This window comes from Cuculus canorus, chromosome 2 (assembly GCF_017976375.1).
Source record: "Cuculus canorus isolate bCucCan1 chromosome 2, bCucCan1.pri, whole genome shotgun sequence".
In the NCBI taxonomy this organism is placed as follows: Eukaryota; Metazoa; Chordata; class Aves; order Cuculiformes; family Cuculidae; genus Cuculus; species Cuculus canorus.
The window spans coordinates 97,140,461-97,166,814 of record NC_071402.1 but is presented as its reverse complement, the minus strand read 5'-3'; the positions used below and the strand labels follow the sequence as shown (position 1 = coordinate 97,166,814).

At 39.4% G+C, this 26,354-nt stretch overlaps 1 pseudogene; it reads right to left on the bottom strand.

The window, feature by feature from the left end:
- Window positions 1-12,033: 12,033 nt before the first annotated feature.
- LOC128851548 (U2 spliceosomal RNA) lies at window positions 12,034-12,207 on the bottom strand (annotated as a pseudogene).
- Between the last annotated feature and the right edge of the window lie 14,147 nt (window positions 12,208-26,354).

Below are 26,354 nucleotides of genomic sequence, written 5' to 3'. Positions count from 1 at the left end.
AAGTTTGTGCTAGTGGTGGAAAAACACCAAAGGAGTAATAATAATATCACCTATTTCTTAGTTCTTATCACCCTTTTACTCATGTAACATTGCTCTGGGAACAACAAAGAGGTTTCACAATCATGAACCACAATCACCTTTTCACCAAGGACTCAAAGTATGATGAGAAACAGGGGAAACAACCACATGGGAAATGAGAAAGTCCCTCTCTTGGCATTTCTAACTAAAAAGAAAGCAGGAGGTATGAAAAACCTTCACATACTTTTCACTTTGGCTTTCTACCCACAGTGGTTAGGATCAGCTTTGAATAACCACCAAAGTTTTTGCTTAAAGTTTTCTGGATAAGACGACTTGGCCCATTAATGTAGAAGAGCTTTTTTTTTTTTTTTTTTTTTTTTTTTAGATTAAAGGTGTGGGTTTTCCTTAAACAGATGCCTGTGAAGGCATCTAACTCCTGAAGGCTTAGGCATCCTGGTTTAACCAGTTTTAGTTGGTGCGTCAGTTCTCTGATAAAGTTTATTAAGAAAAATGCAGCTCATTTACTCTTCCTCTCACAAGTTTCTCTCCAGTGTTTCCCAGGTCATCTGCTATTATATTTAGGACTAATCTGAGTTAGGAACTGTAACAGAGGCTGTATATTAATCACAAAAAAAGACTGTTATGTTGCCCATTTCTATTTTAGACCTTTGGCTCAAAACCCAGACTTTCAGCGCTTAGAGTGAGCAATGCCAGACTTTTGTTTTTCTGTTAGCTTTTTTTTCCATAGGTGCGTTAGAAGCACTTGCAAAACATTTCAAGTAGCTACCCATGCAAAACATATTCCCTAGCTACACTATGTGCAAAATTTCAGCTGACTACAATGCTTATAACCGCATTTGTATCTGTACACAAATTGAGCATCTACACCTGAACAAGAACTCTCTCAAAAATGAACAAGCAGCCAGACATCATCAGGCTAACTTCCAAGTAACTTTCCAGCAGTTTCCATAATGGTCTATGTCTGCAAGTAGGTGTAGATCTTTACTGTTGTACTATTTGACTGAAATACAATGCCTTTTAAAATGGATTGCTCAGAGGTAAAGAAACACAGCCACCTAGTCTCATTCAGCCTTGCTTTATCTTAGCTGGTGTTTTGAGAACAGTGCCAGAAGTGCCAGGTCTACTTTCATCCTCCAACTCTTTAAGTTATTGGATTATTAATCACACTTATCTACAAGGAGTTGTAGTCAAAAGATGTTATTTGAGCATAAATATTGAAGCAACTGAGTGTGGATTAACATATTTCTTTTAAGGTTTAGTCATTAAAGGTAAGTTAAGGAAAGAGATTTCTTCTTGTGATCTTCATGAATATGATGGAAAACTATCCATGGAGCTTCCCTGTAAAGCATCAGTAAGAATCATTCACAAAACAGTAAGGGCTTGGAAGGCAATCAGGTTGAAATAAAGCAGTAAAAAAAACAACAAACCATTGCCAAAAGCTAAAAGTGTCAATTTTAGAAACAAAATGCCTCAAATATTAGTGTGAACTGATAAAGAAGTCAAGGTAATATAATGATTCAAACTATTGGGCACATTTTGGAAATGGAAGGCATTTTTGCAGCAAACTGATCAAACCAAGGTTGTATTACTAGGACTAAAAGCCAGCATTTTGTGGAGAGTACTCCCATTAGTTACCTGCTGGTCATCGTGACATGTTTGGATGGCTTCTGGTATTTTGGAAGTGTCATCTTTACTCACTGCAGCAATTTGAAGCTCACTTCAATATTTGAAGGAAGAATTAGCACCTTTTTTCGTTCGCAGGCATCCCCTGGCAGGGGTTAAAAATATAGGACAGAGGAAGCTTCCAATACACCCCTTCCTTGTCCACCCCTCCCCACCCACGCACGCACGCACAATATATTAACAGCCAGTAACAGGCACCATACATTTAAACTCATGTTTCACACTTGCCTATGGCAGAAATTCCCTCATTGCTGTCTCGCTCCTCCTCAGCTGGTGGAGAGAACAGTGTAGCCCAGCAGATCACCTCGGTGGGCAGTGGATTTGGGTGCTCATTCGCAGGCCACTGGCAAGTGGTGCTCCAAGGGGCAGTGGGCGTCTCAGGGATTGCTCTAAAGTAACTGTCCATTGCATATGCTGCAGCACTGCTCTTGCAGCATCTCCGCAGCTCTCTGTCATCTTGCCAATGGAGGCAAGATTGTCCAAAGCTATCAGAGAAAAAAAAAAGCAAAGCACAACATCTAAAACCTCTCCCATGTATATTTCCATAATATTACAAACAATTGCTTCTTAAATGTAATATTCTTAAACTAAGCCAATTCACATATCACTTCTTCTACAGTGGCATTTTCCTGGGAGAGGTCTCTCTCTCAATGTGGGGAAGATATAAGCAGGTTTAAATGAGCAGACTTTCATTGTAGAAAGGAATCTTCCAAACATCTGGCCCTGAAAAGCAGGGAAGACTTGCTTGCAGTCAGGGAGTTATGGGCTTATATACCACTCACATAAAAAATGGACCTCATGGCAATTCACACTAGAGAAGTGGCTATTTTATGCATTGATGCATTTGAATTTCATAGAATCATAGAATAGTTCGGGTTGGAAGGGATATTAAAGACCATATAGCTCCAACCTCCCTGTGATGGGCAGGGACACTTGGCACTAGATCAGGCTGCCCAAGCCCCCATCCAACCAATTTAGTCTTGAAAAATAAAAGGGCAACAATGTTTGGGATTTTTTTTGCGGTTTTCAGTTTAGTGGCCATTACTGTCCTTTTAATATTCATATCACAGAGCTAATCAGACCCACGGAGTATATAAACAGCATCACAAAGTGTGCGACAGTAACTTTTCTTGAAATAGCACTATTACTGTAATGAGACACAAGCTCAGGATTCTTGGTGACCATTACTGCAATGAAAGATGGACACAATCTTTTTTACAGAAGCATCTAAATTTAAAACAACTTGCTGCCCACAACTCTAACAGTATGCGAATGTAAAGGACAGAAGATTTTTGCTCATATTAAACAAAAAATAAGGAATGTTATAATTACAAGCAAGGTCACCTTCTTCCTGTTCAAGTTCTTTGTAAGTAATACAATGTGAAAAGAAAGTACGAGACCTCAGAGTCACTTATCCTCTGGCTCTGTTTTTCTCTAATTAATTAAATGGGTGAAAAGCAGGAGCTCAGGGCTCATAGATCAGCATCAGAACAATGCATTTCATAACTGCTCTGTGAGGACAACACTGAAAGCCAGTCACAGGATACTTATTAAAGAGGTCTTCTGATGTAGCCCTTTATAGCAAAAACCTGCTGAATGCCCCAAATTACTCAGTTACACCTCATTAAATTGTATCAGTTGTTTGTTGCCAGCATATTCTCCATGCAGCCCGATGGCTTTCTAACCAAAGCTGCTGGAAACCTGTTTAATTGCTCAACTGTTTTTATTAAAACTTCTTAGGCAACGTGTGGAATACAGTAATTTGTTACAAAAAGCACAGAGAATATATTAGAAGAAGAGGGGGGAAAAGAAAACAACAGAAAAACACAAATCAGTAAATCAACGCAATTACATTAAGTTTTTTACTAGATTTCTTTCAGCTACATTTGCTTTCATGTTCTTAACCAAAGAGCTTGTGTAAGGAAACATTCATAAGTTGCTTCCTGAAAAGTCTCCTCAATTACTTTGCTGCCTTTGCAATTCAAACACAAAATTCTTTCTAAGGGCAGCAGCAGGATTAGCAGAGCAACTGGGGTGGTCTTGTTACTTTAAACCTCTTTGAAAATTTGCAGCCTGCAATCATCTCACATGCCAGTGTCCACTCTGGCTTGGAGGCAGAGGAAGAAAAAACTTTGGAGAGGTCTATTAAATAAACCCTATTTTCACAACAGTTAAATCCCTAATAGTTTTGATTCACTGAGGCAGTGCTCCTAAATAACTCCCTTTGTTTTCAACCACTTTTGTAACAATCTCAGACTAAAAAGCCAGACCAGAATACCTGTCTGTATGTGTACACGCATATAAATTACCTCAACAGACAGATTTTTTTAGGACTTCTTGTCCTAATTATTTTTTTTTATGTTTCAAGAAAATCTGTTTTACTCCAAAAATAGAATTAAACTATTTGCTCCTCCACACTTAATAGTATACCTTTCTTAGCATATCTATATTACTGTGAAGATGTACTCACTTAGTGAAAAAAAGAGAGAACAAGGGGCTTGGAGCTGTGGTGCTGCACATCCATTATCAGCAAGATACTCCCTCTGTATTTACTTCATTTGAGAGGGAAAAAAATAATGTCTACTTCCTCTTCACTGGAAACTCCAAAGATATTTTTTATATTAAAAAAGAAAGTTTAGGGCCAAAAGGAATATTATGTAAAATGGATGGGCACTGGACACAATGCATTCCGTTCACTTTCTGTTCTCATGCTTACCAATCTCCAGCTGAAACATTAAACACTTAACCCACAAGATGCAAAGGGATATTGAAAGACCCTTCTTCAGGGATGGAAATAATTATGTCCCAAGCATTAGGTTCCAAGGGCTTAGAAGAGGGACCGTACAAAGAACTAATTAAATTAGAAATGGCACCAGAGCATGGTCTCCTGAACAGGTAAATTTGTGGGCTGCAGTGCTTTGCTAGGAAAGAACACGCACTGCCTGTGCAAAAATAGAAAAGCATGCTGGAAAGTGATAGATTTGTGTTCTTACCCCTCAAAACCACCAGGAAACATGCTTGCTGGAGACACGGAAGAGAAATGTTAGTATGAGAAAGCCTAAGTTTATGGCATCAAGTAATCCTGAAGGAACACAGAGGAAACCCCAGGAAGACAGCCCTCCTCTTTGTATAACCTGTGTGGGTCTTATACAAAGCAGCTGGATGACAGAGTATCTAGAAAACTTTGCTTTGCTGAGTTATAGCTAGCTCTTTTGAATCTCTCCCACTCTCCAGGGTCCCATCCGGTAGATTAGCACTAAGGAGATATTCAGATAGCTACAAAAACATTGTTACAGAATTAAAAAGTGCATTTTAAATGTGGGGAAAGGAAAAAAAAGGGAAAATATAAATGTTCAATGGAATGCTTTTTACTCCATCTCCCAGCACCAGATAATACTCAGTAAATATTACTACGTAAAAGACCAGCAACAGCCTCTTTTATATCCTTACATGTATTTATGCATGCCACATACGTGTTTTACTACACCACATATGTAATGAAGTACTAAGTGAATTAATTTAGTTCTATTTCAGATAGTGGCCCAGATCCTTAACTGAGACAGTACAGGATCATTTCTACAAGGTTCAGTATCAATTCTTTCTCTCTGCCATGTTCTTCAGATTCACTGCTTTTTTTAAGCTTGATGGGCAGGAGGAAAGAAGCTTCTGCTTCTCTTATCAGTGCAATTAATCATCACACTGTTTAAGTCAGTGATAGTTAACTAAAAACGGTCAAGAACTGTTGGCCATAAACTCACTGAAGATCAGTCAGCTATCATCAGTAAATATCTAATAGGAGGAAGCAGAGAAGGAAATGGAAATTGGAAAGGGACTCGAAACCATAAGGGCTTCCACCATAAATTCCAGAAGTGCGTTGCTTAACCAGCTTGTCATAGAAAGTGTTCTGACATTTGTGTATAATTAGACTTTTAACTATAAGCCATGTTAAAATTTATAGCATTTAAGTAGAAAGCAATGTCAAATGTGCTTGAAAATTCAGGGCAAAAAATCATTGCAGATTGTTACGCATCTATATAGTGAACTGCATGTTCATGTGATAGTTATGCAAAATTTCTAGTTAAAAGTAAAGAGAAAGAGCCTCGTTGTGCTAGAGACAAAAGCATGTCAAGTATAAATCTGCATGGAGATAGAGGTTAGAAGAGAGTGAATGTCAGCACGAAGCAGTTTACTTCCAGTTAGGTGAAGTCCCAAAGTCAAATTTAACTAGAAGTCAATAAATTTCATTTCCATCGAAACAGTACAGGCCACAGCAGTTGTGTAAAATCACACACTGGGCAAACTACCGTAACAGATGCAAATAGCAATTTGCTATCAGCTTGAGAGTAGCCATGACTTACAGCCCAAAACATGCAAAACGATTTTATCTTCAAGGTTTCACAGAAGGACACAATGTAGCAGGAAAAGCAACTAATAAGAACAGGAAGATAAAGTTATGCATTCTTGTATATCCTTTTGCAGTGTGACTCACTTTTTTCTCTACAGAATAGCTTTGCCATGGATCAAATGGGAACAACACTATTGAGATAAATGATATTCATCACAGGAACTGAATTTATTCTCCATACCGTACCAAAAAAGCCTGTCTGAAGACTAACTCATGTCTGTCATTCATCTGTATGCACCTGCTTTCTAACCCATTTACTGCGAAGGACGTTTATACAGTTATTTACCTCATTATTAAAATTGACTTCCAGAATCTCAAGGGTCTTCAAAAGTTTGGAGGAAGTAAGTAAAATTGTTTGAATGAACCAGACTGTCAGATCTCCATCCAGTCAAGGTCAAGTAGCTATGGGGTTGTGTGGCACTGTGATTCTCTTCTTTTCATCTATGCTTTAGTGAAAAACACCCACAAACAATGTATTCTGTCCCTATTACCTGATGTGATGTAAAAAAATTTAAGTAAATACAGGTATGTACAAAGGATGGGCGCAAGACCCTGGATATGTAACAAGGTTTTGACAAGGTACCACTAATAGTTCATGATGAGACAAAACTATAATGATGACCTTTCAGCTGAAACAAAAGGCGAAAGAATCTTTAGGGCAGCGCAACCACTGACTCCTGAAAATGAGAAGAACTGATTATTATCCCAGCCTAGGGGAAAACTGCAATTCAAAAATTGCTTGTTCTTGTCACAGTAAATCTTGAATGCTTTTAATGAAGGTTTCTATCCTTTATGAAGTATTTCTTGCTAAAAAACAAGGCAGCACATTAACACAGGTCTTTAGATATCCTTAAAGTCAGGCTTAATTGGGGCAATTCCCTCCAGTGAATCGAAAGATGACATTCGTCTTCATTGCTGGGTTGAAATGCTAAACTGAAAGCAGGGCTGAAATGTCAAGGTAAAATAATGCTAATAATTATTTTAAATGTTACATTCTCCTTGACCTTGGAATTTAAGAGGCTGAGATGAAGGCCCATTTCTGTCTAAAGTCAGGAAGTCATCTGGAGACTCCGTTGACATTTCTGATTAATACAATCTGGCAACATTAGGGGAGAAGATACAAAATAAGCTGTTAGTTTCTGCCACAAGGGTAATATCATCCCATATTGTTGTGGGATCTACAGATAAAGAATACAACACATCACATGCAATATTACTGCTAATGCTTTTAGGTAAGAATGTGAACAAGCTTAATGCAATAACAATAATCTCTGCAAAATAAAATTGATACCAGTATCACAAAAGAGAAGAAAATAGTCTCCATTTCATACAAGTAATGATTTCTTGTAAGACACAAAAAATAGGGTACAAAGCACCCAGTCTAATTGCTTCACTATTATGTCTTGTTATCACAGAAGTTTTCCCACTTCATTTGCAACTTAACACTAGAATGATAACTCTGTGGCGTGAAGATTTTATATATTAATGTCCTGAAAAGACTCTTACAGTCTTTATTTGCACCTCACAGGTGACAGAAAATGCCTCCCCCACTGGTGACAAATGCAAGGCAAGGAAAACCTTAAGTCTTTCATGGTCAATGTCAGAGGAGATTCTGTATGGGCAGCTTACATGAAAAACAGTGGAAGGGGACAGTGCTCCTTTGTACTCCTCTTTTTGATCAGATCATACTCCAGGCAAAAGGAAGAATGAAGGCAAGTAGTTGCTAGCATCTTTGTTGGCATTTGCAAAACTAACCCTTGCCGCAAGTCCAGTTTCCTAAGAATTCAAAGAAAGAAGTTACTGACACCCTAGGCTTGACAAATTACTCTTTTGAAATATCTTGCCAAATTTGGCCATTTTACGTTTATACACATAGGTACATTTGAAGGCACACCCCTACTGAAGATGTTACCAAAGAAAGGGCCTCAGGAGAACATGCCCTAACAATGACACGCAATACTGAAAGCACATCTCTTTCTCTGTCCTGTTTCAGTGGCAGACCTTTAACTGCTAGGCTTGGAAACCAACTCAGAAAGGGAAAGTAGGGCAACACAGGTATTACTGGTGAAGATGGAATTTTTTTCAAGTTTGCTTGGTAATAAAATGGTTTGAAGTAGTGGAGATAGTTCACTTTGGAGCCTGCCTGCTGGGCATGTAAAAACCAACACATTTTCTCTGGCAATGTTTTTAATTATGGTCCATACAAATCTTAAATAGGTATTTGCATAATGAACTACAGCTCACAAAGCCCATTATAGACTATTGAATAAATGGCAGAACTTTGAAAGATGGTCCAAATAATGATTCCAGTCCCTAGATGGAGTGTTTATAGACTTTAGCTTATTAAGTGCTCCATGTGATTGTCCTAAGCCACATCTGAAAATTACCATTAATAAATTTTATTAAAAGGAGTTTGTAATTATTCCAGCATATTGAGGACTTTTCCACCTAATGTATCCTCTCTGTGTTACATATCTTTATGAACTTCTTTTGTGAAATGCTTTTCTCTCTCAAAATTTATTATTCAACTCATGAATTTTCTATTAAATACAAACAAGATGAGACTACAGAAATGGTAAGTATGCTTCAATTTGTGAAAACTGAATTCATATTTTGATTTATGAATTCAGTAAATATACCAAAAAGAATAGTAATACATTGCCAAAATAAATGAGGCCAGATTTTTTTTTAAATGAGGGAAAACATACAAAGTGCTACGTGAATGTTTGATTTTAATATTCAGTTACTGTTACACATATGCACATGAAACATATATCTGCATATGCCAATACAGTGGTAGACACTAAACCAGACATCTGTATAGGCTCTATCGTATTTACATAAGAAATATAGTTATTGCCCATTTATTCTGTATGAATATTTGCATGGTTTTCCACACTGTTTTTGTTTTTTTTTTTAAAAATCCTCCTTAAATTCTTCGTGTAACAGGATGAGTGGTTTAGTATATACAGGCCAGAGCTTATAATTTAAAATTTTCATTGAAATATCAATGTCACCTGGATTTCTCCAATGGAGGACAGGTGTCTCCAAGGACAAGTATTTCTCCAGTCATAGAGCCATTCAAGAATTAAGCCTGAGCTGTTGCACTACAACATGCTCCCTCTTCCAACACTGGCAGCCTGAGGGTTTGGAGTACAGAAGAGTCCAACTGCACCTTCACACTTCTTTCTCCAAGAAACTGAGTGACATAACAGGAGGATGAAAGGATGAGATTAAATGGAGCTGCCCAGAATGTGCTGCAAAAGTCACTAAGCATAGAAAGAAGTTGGCTGACAAGCACATGAGCTCCTGAGTGAAATGGCCCACCTGTCCCAGCCTGCTGGGTATGAAACACTCATGGAAGCCAGTGCCAGACTGTGTTCTAGTCTCTCCCAACTGGAATAATGGCCAAAGCAAGACTTTACAAGAGATGGCTTTGCCCATTAGAGACTAAAAGCTGCAGACACATACATTTTTAATCTATCACGGTTCCTGCAGCAGCAGGGACTGCCACTGGGAAGGGAGCACTGATCTCTTCTCCAGCCAGGTAACATTTTGAACACACTTGTGTTGCACAAGCCATCAGCATACCACAACTTGGAAACACTTGGTGAATCAACCAAGAGTTAAAGGCAGACATTTGAGTCAACAATTAGTGCACTAACTCAATTGTTGCCCAGATCAGAACTGCTCTCAGCTGTGCAGGAAGTTGGGTGAAGGAAGTGCACATTTAGTGACAAGCACCCAGCCAAGGATCCCAAGCCTGGCTTCTTCAACTACTGCTAGAAACAACGGCTATCAATCCTTATCATCTCCAATTTAAATATTTGGCAATATCTGAAATACAGAGAGAATAGTATCATGGCTACAGACTTTCAGATAACATCCACAAGTGTCTTTCAACACAAAGAGAACATGGGCTTAACCTGTGATTTTGTAAAAAAAAAATAAAAAATGAGTTTAGTACAGAGATGACTGTGATTATTTGTAGGGATGGGAAAGGTACATGGGAGTATGAGGTTAAGGTCCTCTTATTGCGTGAGGCAAATACATTGGCTGGGATCCAGTTTGGGGGAGGTGAAGTTATGTGACAGAAGAGGGTGAGGAACATCTCTTCATGAGCATGCAATAATAGCAGGAGTTCCTGGGCTAGTCACCTCACGTGGTATCTGTGGCTGCTGTCATCTATAGATGTTAGGGGTACATTTGGCCACTGCTGGTTGCACTAATTGAAGAAATCAAGATCAAGGACTACAGGCTTGAATTTACAGAGGTAGATGTTTCAACAGCTTCCCAAGTATTTTCTTCACAGAGCTCGAAGCAGAGGAAAGAGGAATGGGAACAAAAAGCATTGGTACAGCACTTCAGAGCATAGCAAAAGCTGGGCATCACCTCCTCCACAGATGATGACGACCCAGCAAAATAAAACAAAGCAAGTCAGTGAGAGACCCTGGAAGCTGAGCTTGAATTTTACACTCACATTCCTGTGCTGTAATAGATACAGGACATTTCTACAGCAAGGAATGCAACCTTTGGGGCTCACCGTTAAACATCTACAAATACAATACTTCCACCATTCTAAAGATTAGTTAGGAGACAATAGTGTCAAAAGCTACCTGCAGCTAGTCAGCCACATATTGCTTTAACAGCTCTGTCTCAAGCAGAAAATATCATTAATACATAAGAAGTCTGGATCACAGAAACAGGATTCTACTCAGCATAACCAGAGCATGCAGACAAATAAAACCCACAAAATATCATTTAATAAAAAAATATCCATGCCAACAAAGCTATAAAACTCTAAAGAAATGTAGACTGCGATTTCTGAAAGATGTTGAATGTTTCTACAAGTTCCCTAAACTATACCTATCCTGGAGGCAAAAACCTGAAACAACTAAAAATATATGAAAATGAAAACAATGCCTGGAGGTCTTCCCAAACACCCATGCCCTCCATAGGGTCCTCATTGCATCACCTCAACTGACAAAACCTGAATCTTCACCAGTTCTCCTGGGAACTTCCAAGTTATTCTCTGCTCGGGCTCTGGCATAGGTTACAATGGCCTAGATGTCAATAGGGCTTAAACCATGTGGGTCTGACAGGGTTCAGTACCTCTCTTTTTTCCCTTTGTTCATCTAACAAAGAGCAAGTACCACAGTTCCATCTGTCTGAATTGCAAGAACAGGACAAAATTTCAAGGAAAAAAGAATTTTAGAGCTATATACAACTCTTCTACCTATTTCGTTTGAAGGGAGTTCAGGAGGTTCAGGCTCCTCAGACCTTTCAGTAAGTTTTTTTTATGTGAGGAAATAGCTTCTTAGCAATTCCTTTGCCCTGATCTGAAAGACATTTTAAATTCTTTATAGTCCTTCTACTTTCCAGTAAAAACAAAACAAGCCATTTAACTTCATTGCAGTCTGACAGTTAATAGCTCCTGTATTGTCTCTTAATCACACTAAAATGTCTGTTGAAGGATGTATCATTGTTTTAACTTCCTGCTAACTTTTTTCTTACACAGCCTGCTATTAAACAAAATTAACTGTATTCATCCTGTAACTATAATTTACAACTTTTTAAAGAGACATGACACAGATATTTAAAATCATTAGTGGCCCACAAAGAAGGTGAATGGAAGAAGGGTTATCATATTTCTTTCGAAAAAATAACTTGGGGAGCATCAGCAGAAAAAGTAGATCACAGTTTCAAACCCAAGAGAAGGGTTTCTAGTTCACATGGTGTGTATAGACAGTTGCTGCACCCTTCTTGCTGCAGAATGTTAAATTTACCCAGCTTAGAAAAATTGGGAAAATCAATAGAAAAGAATTTACACAAAGACCTGCTTGGGCCCAGAAAGTCTTTGACCTATAAGTCAATGGAGGCTGGGAAAAAAATGCTCACTCCTCCCATCATCCAGCCCTGTTCCTGGGGGCACTGCATTGCTAAGTCAAGGCACAGAGCAAGCTCCAAGTCCACCTTCCACTTGCATTTAACGCCAAGTGTTCAAACTGAAGATATGTCCGGGATAAAATTGACATGAATGTATACTACACTTGATTTTGGCTAAAAGGCCAAGAAAGGATGTGGTGACAAGTTAGTCTGACCCAGCACAGTAGTTCCTATGTTCTCACTATGGAACTACTCCATGCCCTCTATGTGTGTCTGTGGAGACAAACAAGGACTTCACAACACAAACAAGCCACAATTCTACGCTAACACCGTGACTGGTGTGAGATATGAATGAGTGGGAGTAATAAAACTTGCATAAGACTGTATTTTAATTTTTGGTAATTCCTTTCTTAATTTGCTAAATTTTCTTTCCATCCTACCTGCTAGTTCAGTTTACTACTTTTCCTTATTATTCCTTAGTTCTATGAAATCACCACACAAACTACCAGTCCCTCAATGAATCTCTCGTGACTGCTATAAACACAGATCTTCTAGAGCTTCTTCAATCTTAGGCTCTTCTCAGATCAAACTATGAATACATTGGGCCCTTTGACATCCTCATGAGATTTGTATTGTATCAATCCAATTTTGTAACTAAGTTTTAATCAGAGAAAAATAAGTTTTTCATCCAAGTCTGTAATATTTGTGAAGGAAAAGAGAAGCAGATCCCAAACTGCTTGTCCTGTGCTCTCTATGTAACATATTGCTGCATCCTTCAAACTGGAACTCACAGAAAAATCCTTTCATTTTTTTCAAACTGAAGGCGGTTTCCTTCATCCCCTTTCCTTACTGAATGATGGTAAATCCAGCAGTCTAGGTTCCTGAACAAAGTGAGGAAGCTCAACCAGCACATTACATCCTTCTTGGAAATCCTTTTGGAAAAAGGATTTTAAACTCCCTTAACTTTGAGTAACTGTATGGCAAAATATTATATATGTCCTATCACCATGGCCCAAAGCAATAAAATGTAGGAACTCTTTCATTCACATACTCACTAATACTCCTATATTCTAGGCTGAAGCAAATGATCAGCAAAGGTGGGATGCAAGAGAGACCTGAAGCATCCTTACTATCCACCAATGATATTGTGAGATAGTCCGGTGAAGCTGCAGCCTCCATATAGTGCAACCCACCCATGGAAATTACATAGGCTTATTCCCTGTGCAAAAAATGCTTCAATAATATTACTTCACTTCATCTTTTTGGTACCAGACAATACACACGGCACCACCTTTGTAGCAGATCTGCCAGTAAATACCCTCTTGGAGTTCCTTCTTTGAGATTCTTCTCTATCAGACTGAGTAGGAACAATCTGCAGATGGTGGTTACCTTTAGATAAATCCTGATAGGACCCAGCTATCTCCAGTCACTGTGCCATTTTCACTAAAGGAGAAAAGACAGGCATTCCATTCAAGAGAGAGCTAATAACTTCTGAGAAAAAGGGAAGGGCTTGATTAGATGATACCATACTACAAGCTTTTGTTGTGGGCAAACAGAATCCTATAGTTCAAAGTAATTATCTTGTCAAGTTCCCCCTCGTTAGGAGTGAAACTAGATGTCATAACGAACAGTGGACTAATAATTCACCAATAAGAGCTTGGTTTTAGTCCAGCTTGCTATCTTTTTTTGTAATATGTTTGTTGGTTTCAGCTCATCACCCCCAGCATCATCGGACAAGATGACACACCTCTTCATTTTCTATTCATCATAAGACTATGGAATTAATAAATTAGATTAAATTTCCTTTCCCAGTGCCAGAGCGGCACTGGGAAATTTGCATGAACTCCCTTCCCAGGACAGGACGTGTGGAGAAAAGGGAGAAGCAGGAATTGTCAGAGCAAGTTCAGTTTTGCCCCCTGGACCTTCTGCATTTTTGTGGAGGAGGGCAGAATGTATAAACCCACACTCTCTTCCACTCCAAAAAGATAGTGCTAGGATGATAAGTGGGAGATCACTTCATAAATTAAAGGTAGCTACAAAATATTTTGGGACATTAAGTACCATCTATAGCAGAATGACTCTGTTGTAGATGGGAAATGGCAGAGTAGAGATTATGGAGTCATTAGTCATGCTATCACTCAGAAGATTAAATTTTAATACTTTCTTTTCCTTTCTATGTTTCTCCCCACTGTGATTTTTTTTTAATGCCTGCACCTGCCCTCTAGATATTAGATAACCTGAACATGAAAGAGAAAAACCTTTTTGAGAGCAAAGCTGAAATCCTCCCGTTTTGTCATGCATTCAAATGGGAATCAAACCAGCTGAATCCTGACCCACTTATCACAGTGAAACTCCTGCTGGGACATATCAATAAAGAGGCCCATTGGGAGGTCATTCAGACTAGTCATGGTTATTATGGGAATTGTGAAATAGAGGATAGCTATCCTAACAAAAAAATAATTACTATATATTCGTACTTCTTAAGTATTTACTGTCCTAAGTGTGATAGATTTTCATTGCAGTTTTGCTACAAAGTAAGCTTGTAGGTCAACTTCCAGTGACGTTGAATAAGTCTGCTTCATTAATGAAACTAGAGCACTTAAATGGACCACTTAACTGAAATTGTTTCTCTGAGGGTGACCAAGGGTCTTCACTGGCAGTGAACACCAAAAGGTGAAGGTCTGCGTGGATTCCTATCATGTTTAGCACCTTCCTTAGAGTAAGTAAAGTCATTACAGGATTTTAAAAAATATATTTTTTACCTAAGTAAGGTAAAGTCACACAGAATCACAGAATCACAAGGTTGGAAAGGACCCATTGGATCATCGAGTCCAACCATTCCTAACACTCCTTAAGTCAAATAATCATAATCTCAACAGAGCTTCCACTAGAAAAGTTTTGAAGCAGAAGAGAAAGACTTGCAGCTTCAATGCAGTGCAGATGCAATGAGTAGCAAAGCAGGCAGCTCCACACTTGCTCTTCAGCATGCCTGTTTCTACCTAGCCTGTTCCCACAGCAAGCACAGGAAGGAGTTTTCAACTTCCCTGCAAAGGACTGAGAGTCCTGGCCTGTTTCTGCCTTTTTATAACAATCTCCAACTGAGAAGTCTCTGTCCTGCATTACATTTTTGGCAATTTCTTCAGGGTGAGGCAAGTTGTTTCTCTCTGCAGGCCTCTAATCCCTCTCTGTGCTGAGTTAACATGAAGTATAAACACTTCAGCAGAGACACCCATGATGAGTTGCATGTAAAGGTCATACTACCTTCTGCCATCCTTTTGCTCTCCCAGTGTTCCTATGAGTCTATACATCCTTTTAAATGTGAGGTCATCTCTATGGCAGTGCCAACTATTATTACAAACGTAAACTATTTAAAATGTGTGTCTGCACACACACCTATGTTATTTATCTATATATACACATACATATTCTGCAAACAAAACATAAATAAAAATTACAGTCTCTTCATTTTAACAAGGAGCCAGATTCAGGCAGCCGAATACATAGAGAGATCAAAAGAAAAAAAGAAAGGTATAAATTTCTCTCCACTTTTGAAAATTAGCCCAAGGGCAGCAATCACTGAGTTAAATTCTCTGGTCTGTGTTATGTAGAAGGTCAAACTACATGGCTGTAATGATCCCTCTTGGCCTTAAATACCTACGAAAAATACTGCATAGCTTTGCCTTTGCAGTCGATAGTAGGACATTTGCTTTACCGGTCATGTTGGGAACATATGCCTGAAATCTGCCAGAGCAACTGATATTTTTATTTGCAATTTTAACTTAAAAACATTAAGCACAGCAGGCAAGAAATTCACAGAATCATTCAGTGTGGTTTTTAATGCCCTTGTCTATGATCTCATCGTTGCTCCTAAAGCTGCTGCTGTTTCCATGGCATTTCTGATTAACTGGTGACCCAGCTTATAAGCCGTTTAATTTTTTATTAACATAAATTGAAATATATTTGTGATTTATACCCTTTTCACCCACTTATGCTAAGTAGAGCTTATTTGGAAGAAGTATTCTCCAGTTTATTAGCAAAGGGCACTGTACATGCCTCTAAGGCACAATACATCTTCCACAGTAAGAAGCCTGTTCTTCATACTACACAGGTAATGTCCTACACATCCCACCTCCCACATATCTTGTGATATGCTTGTCATGTTGCCAAAACAAGTTTAGTCAATAGTGTCCCAATAGCACCTAATGATACTTATTTTACCTGATAATTTAAATGGATACTTTATATTCTTTTCACAGGGCTTTGGGATGTAGAAACAAGGAAGGTTTTGACGGAAAACCAAATCCACCTTATTGTCTTTGAACAGGGCCCCGGTGGCATGAAACAGCACTGCTGGCTTGTGTTTTGGCAACATGATTTCTTGATTGTGAGTGATCTTAAATATACATTACATAAAGATTTATCAGCATTTTATGATATATTTATAATTTTGCACCTAATTTTAAACATCCTCCTCCACTGTGCTCTATCCCAGAGGGATGAGCATAACACATAAAGGTAGAACCAGTCAAATAGCAAGAGAAAAAAATACAAATAGAAAAGTTTTTTTCCTCAGCGAGAGGTTGAGAAGTGAAAGTGATAAGACCAGCACGAGGGCCAATATTTAGATTAAAATATTTTTGCCTTTCCTTTGGATTTTCAGAAGTGGGAAACAATATCCAAAGTATGTGGGTATGGGCTGTGTTATTTGAGCAACACTATTTAAATGTTATCACTCTTTCAAGTAATATGTTGCAGCACAAGGCAAGGGGATACATTCCAGTAGTACAGTATTATCTTGAAAGAAATGCTCAAACATACTTTTTGCCTGGATCTTGGAAGGTAACATATGAGTGGCTATTAACATACACACTCTCAGGTGAAAATTCTTTCAGCAAGCATATACACTGCTTTGAGCATCTGATAATGACACCTTTGCATGAGCTTTACATTTTAGTTATATTGTCTCCTTACTATTCTTTCTGAAATAAAGCTGATCATCAGGGCAGATCTTGAAGTGATTTAACACCTCATCTAGCACTAAAGCCAACTCCTAGCGTTCAAATATTATGAGTCAGTCTCTCTAAAATGGTGAGATTTTATTAAATGTAAAAGGTAATTACATTGTGGTTTTGTATTTTTTTTATTAATTCACTTTAAAAGAAAGGAAAGAACTCTTACATAGACACGTCAGCAGTGTTTCCAAGGATTTCTTGGCAACCATAAGGCAAGGAAACATGCTTCAAGAAAGTGCAAGCTAAGATCCTCATACATTTAGGTGATAGGTGCTGGAACTTGGTCAAAAAGATTCTGAATTAATACGATGCACTTACAGAAGGAATAACTACAAAACTCAGCTCCTCTAACACTCTTCATCTAGAAAAGAATTCAGTTTCTTCTTCTTCTATCCCAGCGGGGCAAACCCTCACACCCATCCCACAGGTTAGGTCACCTCCATCCCCATAGAAACACCCTCAGTGCTGAGATTCAAGCACATGGAGATGTTCCTGATATGCTGTTTATAAAGCTTACTCACTTTGTTAAAAACATTTTGTTAAAAACATTTTGTAAAACTCTAAGAGAACTGCAGTGGCAATGCCATCCCAAACTTCCCTGATCACCAGGAAGTACTACGACTTTGTTATTGACCAAAATGATTTGAGTTGCAAACGTGGGTATGCTAAAACAGCCATTTAGACAGAACAGAGCAATTTAAGAGCATCTGCCCTAATGGCACCAATGGCCAAAACTGAGGGCAATATAGCAGACTGAAAATGACTTCTCAGCACTAGGCTAATCAATGACTCTAAATTGTTTATTGAGGATACCATAGCAGCGTTTCCAAATGGAAATTGCAGCACATCAGTCTTCAGGAAGCATCTCCTTTTTAAAAAAATTTTTTTAAAAGGCCTTGCTGAATTTTCTAAAGACCCTTTGCTGGAAAATCTCATTTTTTCCTACTTCTATTTATTTTAACCCAGATGAAAAGACAGGATAGAAAGAAAATTTAACTCCCAAGAGATAGAAGCAATTGCAGACTACAGATTTAAGGTGGGTTGGGTTTTTTATTTATTTATTTCTTTTTCTTTTTTTTTTTTTTGTAGTGGGTTGGTAGGTTACTTTAAGTGTGAGCCTGATTGACTTAAAGGTTACCGATCAGGCTATTCTCAGGTAGATACTGCCTTTTTGTTGTTTCAGAAAACTGCACAATGCAGACAGGCTTCCCCCCTCACAGACAGGTTCTGCAGTCCCCCAGCGGTAACTGATTGTTGATGTAGAATTTTTTAACATCTTTGACAGACACTGTGCCTGTGAGCAGGACTTACTTGGGCACAAGGAGGCAGGAAATAAGGGTGGAAGTAAAGCCATTCTTTCATCCTCAGATAATGGAAGGATCTGGATAACACCGCATTGAGACTCAGGAACAAATCATGGTCTACTCTGCTTTCTTCAAAAGCAGACTACAGCATTTATTCACCTTCCTTACAACACGAAGCCACACCTTTTGGATATCAGAAGAACAGGGAATATTCAGAAGATCAAATATGCCCAGTCTATTGTAGGTTGACTTCTGTTGGAGAAACGTAAGACCAGGAGTACAACCATAACTGCTTCCGCAGTGCCATATCACTGAGGCAAATAGGTAAAAAACAGTTCTCTGTAGGAACCACTTGCATTACCATTGTGAGACCACCATTTCACAAGGGAGCTGAATGAAATGCAGGGATGATGATCAGAAAGGCCATTTTAGCATGGGAAAGTCATCTTCATGAGGACATCTGATAAGTTTTACTGACTACAGTATAAGAATGATTATAAGAAAGAAAAGGAAATAAATCTTAAGGATAAAAAGGAAAGCAACTTTCCTTAACAATTATTTTCAGAAATCTGAAGTTGAACCGCAAACCACTGTTTCAGGCCAGCTAATGGACTGGAGAGACAGGTGGGGAACCCAGTTTCACAATCAGAGGAAGCCTCATCTTTCACTGACAAGAAAAGAACCGTACATCAAATCTAGTGCCAGAGATGATGATGAGGAAACTGGAAGAACAAATCTTGAATACTCCAAACCAAATAACAATAATTCAAAAGGAAATATGTTTATTTTTAATGCTATTTTCTTGTGATATTCTTAAGAAAGATACCATCCTATCTAAGCAAGTTATTTTTGAACATAGAGCACAATGTTGATTTAAAAAATAAAGAGAAAGGAATAAAGGTAAATTTTTCATAAGATGGCATGTTGTCTTTCTCATATATCTAAGACTGCATCTGTTTCCCAGATCAAAATGGGAATTTTGCCTCCACACTAGCTGAATCCCTGATTTGTAAAGCAGGAAAGAAAACTCAGTGAGGTCCAAACAGATTCCTGCTGGCATCTAGCTAAACAGAACCCCAAAGCCGCCACTGCTGAATCCTCATGTCCCCAGTGCAGTGATGCCCCATGTATGAGTACGATGTGTACATATTGCTTGCCAGAGACAGGCCCTACAGTCACTTTAACGTGGCAGTCCATGAAGAGTTCTGTTAGCCATTATTATTTAATGTCCTTGTATTTCTTAATTTGATTTGGTCTTAATTTCAATGTGTAAATGAAGTGCTTTGGCTTTATTTTTTTTTTTTTTTGCCAGGCCTGCTTCTGTTCCCCACCTCCCCTTTCTCCCATTTTGTTTTTTTAATATTTATAACTGCAACACTCATTTACAGTTGCATAAGTGTAAAGCAGGGTGTCTTTCTGGGTTTTCACCAATCTGCCCACATGGAATTACCATATTAGTAATTACCTCATTGCTTAAGTGTAAATGCAGCTAAAAGATTCCTTTTGCAACCTTGTTACTTCAGAATGCCTTATGATAGTATAAAAGGATGCATACTGGTAGAATATGTTTTCCAGAAAAAGAAACTCTTTTCCTAGCATATTCTTTGCAAGATCTTTATCCCCCCCTATTTAGCAAAACTTAATATAGGGCAAGCATTTTGTCACTGACAATTTTAACTCACATTCTCATGTCAAAGTATTGCATAGCTTTCATCTTGAGACTATAAAATAATTTTTGTTAAGCTAAAAAAAGCTTATGTTTACCTGTTTTACTTCTCAGAGGCTTCTTAAAATCATAAGAAGGCTAACCTTTTGCCATTGCATTTCTGCGCAGTATGGCTGCAAAGAACATGTGGGCTCTGATTTCTAACTTATTTATACATACTTAATAGAGAAGAAAATGGAGGAGGCAAGAGTGAAAAAATGATTATCCATGGTCACGAAAAGCTGGTCATAGAAGCACAGCTGGGTGTTGGATCAAGATCTCTTGGCAGCTGGCCACAAAAGATGCACAACAGCCTAAAAACATTTCCTGTAAGGAAGCACTTGATTTTCAAAGTTGTGTGAAATGTTCACAAGAAAACCATGTAAATGCCCACTGGGTTGGGGATGGTGGTGGATTTCATTAGAAACTGGAAGACTTCTCTTGTTTCACCAACAGATTTTCTCGTCACAAGCATTGCCAGCTAGCCTGAGGTGATTTTCATGTTTGTATCAAAACCAAGCAAAAATTAAGTCTCTAGCAGTTTCGATGTGAATTTGTTTCGAAGTTCATTTCAATGTGACACTAGTCAAACTCCATGGAAAACGAAGGAATTTAGTTCATACAGAAATAAGGCAACATTTTCCTGAGTCTCTGCAAAAGGGAAGGACTAGTTTTTCTGAAATGAAGTACAGTGATGCTGTAGATACATGCTTAGACTGCACACAGCTGCAAGAGCTGAAGACGGCACAGCTGCTCCTCCTCTGCCACCCCATGGCTGTTTGCCACCACCCCATTGCCAGGATTTACTGCCCCAGAGGCCCCCCAGCGGGTCCACGCGTGCCTCCCAGTCTGCAACTGTTCACACTCAGCCAAGCCAGTTTAAGCTACCAACAAAGTAGTTTGAGATAATCGGATGAATCTGCAGTGAAAGAGATGAAAGAGCGCTCACGCCATCCTTTCCATCAGCATAGCTTGGGGGGGGGTGGGGCAGCTACCAAGCCCTTAGCTGCACTATAGTTAAACTGGGAAGTGCTGTGTGCTCACAGATATCTCTCCCAATACACAGTCTAGCTAGAGGGGTTCTTCAGGTGATATTACTAGAACTCACATCCTCAGGTTCCACCGTAAGATATGTCAGGTAGCAGCAGAAAGAAATGTGACCTCTTTCAAGTGTGGATGAGCTGAGTGTGTAAAGACACCAGCCATGCTGCTTTTCTCCGGGATTGCTTATTTCACCCAGTGTGGGGGTGGAGGGTGTAGGTGACAAGGTTACTGTGTTATTGCCATGTAAGTCTTTGCTTTTACAGGTGCACTCCTGCTGAAGTGCATAGAAGCCCTTTTCATAGACCACATTCCCCTCGTGCTATGCTGTACTTGGACAGAAGAGTGTGACAGTCCCAACTGTAAAGCATTCATGGCATTCGCATAAAATATTGGGGCTGTATGGCCAGGCATGGGAGTGAAATAAAGCAATGTCATCCAGCGCATCAGCCATACAGTCTTTAAAGAGTCAATATGGAGAGGAAGAGACTTACAAATGAATGCTAAGAGCCAAAACAAGCTGCTTTGCAGAGCTTCATGAGACGCTCCTTCCAAGTATGAAGAATGTTTAAAAATCGAATGAGTACTCAGAGAAGGCCAGAACTGTGTATTATTGGAGGTGGCAGCTAATGCTTCAATACTGAGGAGGTGATGATAGGTAGGGAGAAGATATGCCATAATAAGCCTTGAATTAAAACCAAGTAGATTAAATTTCTAATGCAAGGCAATGGCAATGCACAAAGAACAGACAAAGCGGTTAAATTTAAGTGTTGGGAAAGTTACCTTTGCAGGAGCACTGGGGAAGGGTAGCTTACACCTGTCAGATTTATGACAGGATGAATACAATGATTGATCCATAAGATAACAAGAGCTGAAGCTGTAACAGCAAAGTTGTAGTTGTCTGGCTAGGGAAAAAAGGATGTATTACATAGATGGCATGCAGAATGAAAGTATAACCCTGTGTTTTAAGTGGAATGGGCCATCAAAAAGTGTGAGGCCAAAGGAAGAAGAGGTAATTCAGATGTGCATTTTTCCTGATGAGGAAAGTGCACAGTACTCTTCATGCTAAAATGTTAACGTGCCTTGGTTGTGCAAGAGTTGCCTTTGCTAGCCACTGGAATCCAAAAAAGCCAGTGGCAAAGGAATTCTGTAGCTCTGGGGCTGAAGAGCATTGGATTGTTTCAGTGGCCACAAGGATGAAAGGAGGATAAGGGCAGAGAATATCACATATCTGGTCCAGTTCTGGAATCCTCAACATAGAAGGATATGGAACTGTTAGAATGGGTCCAGAGGAAGGCTACAAAGATGATCAGAGGGCTGGAGCACCTCTGCTATAAGGATAGGCTGAGAGAGTTGGGGCTGTTTAGCCTGGAGAAGAGAAGGTTCCAAGGAGATCTTATAGAGACCTTCCAGTACCTGAAGGAGGCATGTAAAAAAGCTGGGGAGGGACTTTTTACAAAGGCAGGTAGTGGTAGGATGAGGGGTAATGGCTATAAATTGGAGAGGGGCAGATTTAGACTAGACATAAGGAATTTCTTCACAATGAGGGTGGTGAGGCACTGGCACAGGTTGCCCAGGGAAGTTGTGGATGCCCCATCCCTGGAGGTGTTCAAGGCCAGGTTGGATGGGGCCTTGGGCAGCCTGCTCTGGTGGGAGGTATCCCTGTCCAGGGCAAGGGGATTGGAACTGGATGATCTTTAAGGACCCTTCCAACCCAAATCATTCTATGATTCTATGATTCCGAATGCCAGAGACAGTGGCACGTGGAGGGACTATGAAGCAACGCAGGTCAATACCCCTGTTATGGACAATATCAGCACAGAGTTACAGAAAAGAGGCGCAGAGGATAATCAGAGCAAGGGGGGAAGATGGCACATCTACACACTTGCCCTTATAAGAAATTTGCAGAACCACATGCAAACAAAGGACCTGGTCAAAGGGGCCAGCGTCTGAAAGACTATCAGTAGCAATAGAAATGATTTGCCTGTGTAATGACATTATAGTCCTATACCTGTACAGTGCTCCTGATATAAGCTTACCTTAACCTCTCTGTTTTAAGGCTATATCTATCCCAGAACATCTCTCCTGATACAGAAATACCAATACCATCACAGCCCTGTTCACATCAGAATTCTAATAGCATTGGTCTGTCACAGTTTTCACCCCAGCTTACCTCAGTTGTGCCGATGCCCTTGACTTCCCACACCTCCTTTCCCACAGTGTGGCCAGGCCATGCACTGAGAGCGGAAACGCAGGCCCTGCCATATTCACAGATATCTTTGGTTCTGGATGTGTTATCGCCAGCTCCATTGTACGTGTTCCAGCCAAGTGGTTCTATGCCAGGAGACCTGGCTTATAGGCCCGTGTGGGTACTATATACCTCAGGAGTTCATTAGTGCTGTGATTAATAAGGACACTACGCACATGGTAGTCAGTCACATCAATTTTAAGCTGAATTCTGGAGACTTGGTTCTCTGCTTCAAGAAACAGGGTTTCCAGCAATCTGTCCTAACTCTTCTCCACTCCTGCTCCTGTATTGCGAAGCTCCCCGCTCCATGCTTACTTCAGCATGATCCTAGCTAGAGAAAACAGAAAAGTGAAAACAATTTCCATGACTAAATAGTTTGGATGCAAAATAAAGAGGTTGCACATTTTAATTACCTCTCGGTAAAAAAAAAAAAAAAAAAAAAAAGAGAGAGAAGAAAACAAGGTCTGAAAATGGAAAGTTTTTACCTCTTAGAAGAGTTATGTCTTGATAAACCTGAATCCACCACACTGCTCTTGGACAGAGCACAGGCATACCTGAGTTATCTTTATCTGAACCTTGGCTTATGTTTCCCCAGCAGCCAGAACCCCATTTCTCCAAGTTCTTCTGCTACCTCCTGCAGCAAAATGGCACCAGATGAGACCTGGTTATGCCTGAACTCCAGCTTCTGCTGTGAGGATGAGGAACAGAGTACAGTGCCAAAGGCATTGTGCTTATGTAGAACAAGAGATCTTTATTTTGATTGCCTTGTATATTTTGGTGGGGTGTGAAACAGAAATCTGCCCATGCCTGTTCTGCTTCCTGCTGTTAGAAGGCTGCTCAATAATTCAGTTCTCTCTCCCCGAAGGAAGCTCCGCTGGCCTGCTGCTTGCTCAAGCCAGTTACCGCTGCTCAGCAATGAAGTCTGAAGTGCCACAGACTTCCAGGGGCCCCTTTGGTACCAGCTCTTTTGTATTCCAGTGGCCAGCAGCAGCTCCTTAACTCTTCGGCAGCCAAAGCTCATTATAATTTTTATATAATTAAACAGTGCTCCTCGTTCTCCTCATTAGATTATCACAGCAAATTGGTGGTTATTTGAAGGAACTGCCACAATAGGAGACAAAGCACTGGCAACAGATAAAACAAAAGGATGCACACACAGCTCTTTAATTAAACTCCGTGAAGGGATATGAATTCTAGCAGAGATTTTAGTTACCCTGCTGAGCTGCTTTCTGATTAGCTCCTATGCATCTGCTGGCTTTCCTAGTATCCATCTGTACTGCTAAAGAGAAATTTATTCTGGCTGCAGAAGATGATCTCAAAGACGTCGGTTGTGGATAGTCTAATAGTTTATGTCTGTCGACAAAGCAGTTCTGAGATCTTCTTCATGTGTTGACATGAAGAACCATCCTCTTTACATATAACAGTGTGCATAATATGTGCATTTGCACATATATATGCATGTACACACAAGTAGCAATGAAAAGCTAACATGAAAGCTAAAAAGAAGTTGGAAAATTATGAGGAAGAGGATTCTTCAAGCTGCTAAAACTCCTCATCACAATTACTTTTTATTTTCGCATGCATCATCTGTTCCCCCACAGCCCTCTTCTACCCTTCAGCATCCAAGTGCAGAAGCTACAGTGAAGGCTAATGCATGGAACAAGGGAAAAAAGTCATAGAATAAATACTGTGAGGTATATTAATCATAAGTCAGGCTGTTACTTTGAAGTTTGATTTTACTTAAAAAAAATAGAAAGGAAAAAATTTTAAAAAAGAAAGAATAATTGAAAACTAATCTGTCATGGTACATTTGTAAGAGGCAGTGCCACAAAACCCTTTGGGGCTTTCCATTGAGGTCATGAGGGATCTGGTTAAAATCGCATTGGTCCTTAATCCACAGGTAATTGACAGCACAGCTCTGAGTGACTCAGTGTGCTATACTGCCGCAGTGCTCATTACTACTGCAGACCTTTAATCAGTATATTTTTAGTCACGTGCACCCTGTTGGCTCTGTGCAGCTTAGAGACACAGCTTATTGAGACAGAGCACAATTTGCACGTTTATCATAATTAATTACCTGGTGACATACTAAAAGTTGTGACCATCTAACATCCAGTTCAGAGAAATGCATTTGATGGAATGAGGCCAGACTATATGATGCACATATACAGCCTCAAAACACTCACAAGAAATGGTTATTCCCTGTGCTAAACACAGTGCAGGTTTTTTTTTCCCTCAGAGCCCCAGGAACTTGGGCGGATAAAAGACGTTTTTTCTTGTTCCTTATGGAACTCTGAAAATATCTCAAGTCCTGCCTAATTTATACAACCCATTCTCAGGGTCCTCGTCGGTTGCCAACGTCCTGCTGTGCAGGCTCCATTAAATCTTTTATTTATTTGTCCATAGAGGCCACTGCAGAATGTCACAAGGTATTTCCTTTTCCAAAGTAGATGAAGCTAACCATGAATGAGGCCCTTGCATTATTCTGGATAAGGATGTGTACTCATATTTTGCCAGAGTACTGACAATCAGCAGGGAGTAACTGTTCCTGGGCCTGATTTCTGACCACTTCACGTGCAAGTAGGTGCAGATTTGTTAAACTCATGACTTATTAGTATTTTGCATTTATGCTTTGTAATGTCAGATGCAAATGAACACAAAGCCCATTTGTGGGGAAAGTTCATTTATGGCAAAAAAGGTGTCATACCAAATATGCCTGACTATACCACAGCCTCTGCTGCTTCACGGAGCAAGCTGAAGTATAAAAACAAGATTTTTCTTTTTAATTGTAATTGATTAGCAATTAAAAATGGAGAGTTCCAGTATAATGCTGACGTAGTGATTTCATTTTAGCATTAAACAGTAGGTTTGCTTGTAACTCAGACAACTGTCCACCTACAACAACTCTTTAGCTCAATCATCCCCAAGGATGTCTGTCCTGAACTACATCCGAAAAACAGCTGAACAAGAGATTCTGGCTACTAACAAGTACCATCAGAAAGCACCAACATTTTCCCATTATGAAAATACA